This window comes from Chrysemys picta, chromosome 1 (genome assembly GCF_011386835.1).
Source record: "Chrysemys picta bellii isolate R12L10 chromosome 1, ASM1138683v2, whole genome shotgun sequence".
Lineage (NCBI taxonomy): Eukaryota > Metazoa > Chordata > Testudines > Emydidae > Chrysemys > Chrysemys picta.
The window spans coordinates 50,624,392-50,628,179 of NC_088791.1; positions in this window are offsets into that span (position 1 = coordinate 50,624,392).

The window sequence follows — 3,788 nt, forward strand, 5'->3', positions numbered from 1 at the left end:
TCCCTAGTTAATAAAGAATCTATTGTTTAAGTTGAGGTCTCTGATTATTTCGGATAAGCTCTGATAGATGGGCTATACTGAGGGAATCTTGGGAGACTTCTCTTAGCTCCCTGCAATCTTCTGGAAGTAGGGTCCTGAAGTCCTGAAATAATTAAAAAAAAAAAAAAAAAAAAGACTGAAAAACTAACATTCCCTACCCACATATCTTCCATTCATTATTGAGTTGGTAGCTCCCACTGGACCATAATATAAAAGACTTCAATCACCACTGTTAAGTTTTCAGGCAAGCACGTTATGATGGTTTTGGTCACAGAGACCCCCTGGGGACTGTCACCTGACATGCTGAATTTACCTCTGAGCCTGTTTTCCCTGCCAGCTTGGGACTCCAGATCCCTGCCTAATTGAGCCAAACATGCTAGCCTGCTGCAACACAGACCCAGGTCTGGTCCATGACCCCAGAGCTGCGGAGACTTAAACCAAAAACTGCTCAGCAAGTCACTTATCTCCAGCACCCAGACACCCAATGGGATCCAAACCCAAAATAAATCAGTTTTACTCTGTATAAAGCTTAAACAGGGTAAACTCAAACTGTCCACCCTCTATAACACTGATAGAGAGATAAGCACAGCTGTTTGCTCCCCCCAGGTATTAATCACTTACTCTGGGTTTAATAAACAAAAATGACTTTATTAAGAATAAAAATAGGATTTAAGTGGTTTCAAGTAATAACAGACAGAACAAAATAAATTACCAAGAAAAATAAAACAAAACATGCAAGTCTAAGCCTAATACATTAAGAAACTGAATACAGGTAAATCTCACCCTCAGAGATATTCCAAAAAGCTTCTTTCACAGACTAGACTCCTTCCTAGTCTGAGCCCAATCCTGTCCCCTAGTACAGTCCTTGTTAGTTCCAGCAGGCATATTAGGTGAAAAGCAGGGGCTCTGTCATTACTGGGGCCCCCCTTTGTTCTCTTCTACTCCCTTTTATAGCTTTGGCACAAGGCGGGAATCTTTTGTCTTTGAATCCACACCCCTCCTTCTAAATGGAAAAGCAGCAGGTTTAAGATGGATCCCACCATTCTTCCTGGGCTGGCTTACAGGAACACAGGAAGGTTTGCAAGTAAACAGAGCCACTTACAGCCAATTGTCCTAGTCAGTGGGAGCCATCAAGATTCTAAATCATCATCAATGGCTCACACTTTGCATAATTACAATAGTACCTCAGTTATACTTTATATTTCTAGCTTTAGATACAAGAATGATACATACAAAAAAATAGGATTAAACACACTCAGTAGATTATAAAATTTGTAATGATACCTTACAAGAAACCTTTTGCATAAAGCATATTCCAGCTACATCATATTTACACTCATTAGCATATTTCCATAAAATATTATGGAGTGCAAGATCACATGTGTGCTTTTTCCTATGTTGCCCCTTCATATTTGGGAGGCACATGCCACAAGTCTCCCAAAAACTACCTCATCTTCCTTCAAAACTAACCTTCTGTGATGCTTTCAAAAAAAAAAAAATTGACAAAATGGTTAGGCTGCTAGTGTGCGAAGATTACCCCCCTATCATGCTGATCAATATGGTCTCATTTTTGCCTTGTAGTCCTGGTTAGTCTGTATCAATCTGTTGCCTCTTGTCTTGTCCATAGGTGGTTAACTCTTTGGAGCAGGAATGGACTTTTCGTTCTTCATTTGTACAACACCAAGCCCAATGGGGGGCTTAGGAACTATGGTAATACAAATAATAATATTATGTTATTTGCAACTGTCAATCCCCTACTACTCTAGCTTTCCCAAAGCATTTCCCATCTCTCCATCAGCTTCCACCTAGATGTACAGATTCGTCGGGTATTTGTGTTAGTAAAGTGTTTGAAAACCTCATGGTCAGTCCCCTTCTCAAATGGGGACAGCATTTTCTGAATCTGTCTCACCATGAAGAAAGAGCGTGCTTTAACATTTTTCATATCTTATCCTGTGACTGACTCATCAGCACAGTGCACCCCCTTGCAGTAAGACCCAGCGTTGCAGCACTTCTGTCTTCTTTGGTCCTCAGAGTTCCCATGGCCTGGTGTCTTGGTTTGGCTTTCTGGCCAGGTCACACTATAATCCATCCCTTCCACCAACAGCATCCCACATGACATAATCAAAACATTTTCTGTCCCTCCTGGGCTCCTCTTCAATCTCAGTCTTTGTTTTAAAAGAGTACAGTGCTCCTGGATTTCTCCCTAGTATCCCTCAGCAGAACTAAAGACTCACAAACAGAACCACACTTAATCCACTCTGCCCACCCCGACCTTGAGTTTTTAATCTCTCTTTTGGGTCTCCCTAGCTCCCTGTTTCTCTTCCAGAACACTAACCCCCAGGGCCAACTACTTGGGGTCTTGCTCCTTTGTCAAGGTCCAGCACAGGAGTTCACTCCCACTTCTGTAGCTTCTGTCTCCCCCTGGTCCTGGCCCTTTGCCAGCACTCCCTTCTCAGGAGAGGATCCCAAGGCCTACTCTCCCTAGGCCTCTTCCTCACTACTTGAGCTCCTCCCTTTATGAAGATGACTTAGTTCCTCCCCAGCTGGATCTGCTAATGATTTGTACATAATACACCCCCCAGCTGCCACCAAGTGAGGTAAATGAGCTCTCCTGTTAACCCTGTCCATGCTAGTGTGGGGTGTATGCCCATCCTATCAGCAGACTTAGTTACTAGTGAAATACTCAGAAGTGATAAGCCTACTGTTTTAGTGATAATCTCAGCCTGTTACTTTCCATAGAGAAGAAAACCAATTAAGCACAGTGTAACCCACACACCTTCTGGGTGTGGTGTTCTGTCCCATCTAGTGGCACTGAAACTACTTAGAGAGATAAAATGAGTCTGCTTTACAGCCTTAGCTAACAGCCAGCCAGTGGGTTTTTAGCTCATGCAGTAGAGGCCCATGCCCTAAACTCCAGAGGTCCCCAGTTCAATCCCACCCGCTGATGACCAGGGTCTGTCAGAGTTACAATAGCACATTTCTTTCCATACAGCCTGCCTGTTCTTTCAGACACTATTTTCCTTTGTCAAAGGAGGAATGCACACTAATTTAGTTTTGTGTTCTAATGAGACATGGAGGGACCATATTTTATTTTTGGTCTTTCTTCCATCTGACCTTCTCAAACCCCACTCACCCCTTCCATTTTTGCATGGCTATCACTTAGCATTTCTTTCTCTAGTATGACAACAGGGAATGCAGTTTACTTTGGCAAGACAGATACCTGCGCCAGAGAATAAGTATATCGGCTTTTGACATGTACCATTCAGCCTGCACCACCATGACATGTGTCCTTGATATCAGATCTTCGGCATAATTGTACTGCAGCCTACAAGTTACATTCTGCAGCAGCTATGCTATTCAAATAACTTCCAAACATTTAAGTGAATACTTCTCTTTTTAAAAGAAGATGGTATCACAGACTGACTGGCTCCAACTCCACATTAACCTACTCACTCCTGAAGAGTACAGGTCTAATTCTGATAACCATACAAATGAAAGCCTGATAAATAAAACTAAGACAGATTTATCTGCTCTGATGTTTGTGGGGAAAATGTGCCTTCAATCTCAGCAATGCATAAAAAAAATAATCCATGGGGGAAGCAATTGTTTTTCCGGTCTCATTTCAAAATGTCGTCAATAAGAACCCAATGGTTGCTATATAAGTGTCTGGAGCACTGAGGTGGGAGAAACATTTGGTGGGAGGGCGGTGGGTGTGGGGAGGTGTTTTGCTCTCACAGAATTATGCCCTT